Consider the following 213-nt stretch of genomic DNA (forward strand, 5'->3'; position numbering starts at 1 on the left):
CAAATTTAAACAAACAAATGAATTGGCCAAGGGAAGAGAGAGAGTTAGGGAGAGAAACAAGTCTTAGAGAAATAAAGCTTTTCTTTTGTCTGGCTATGGCACAGACACACAGAGAGCCATGAGAAGAAAGCTTGCTTATTCTTGTACAACAACTTGGCTCTTTTTTCCCACGTAGCTGTTGGCTGTTCAACGCTATGTCCAGCATGGCTGACG

This window comes from Musca domestica, unplaced genomic scaffold (genome assembly GCF_030504385.1).
Source record: "Musca domestica strain aabys unplaced genomic scaffold, Musca_domestica.polishedcontigs.V.1.1 8, whole genome shotgun sequence".
Taxonomy (NCBI): domain Eukaryota; kingdom Metazoa; phylum Arthropoda; class Insecta; order Diptera; family Muscidae; genus Musca; species Musca domestica.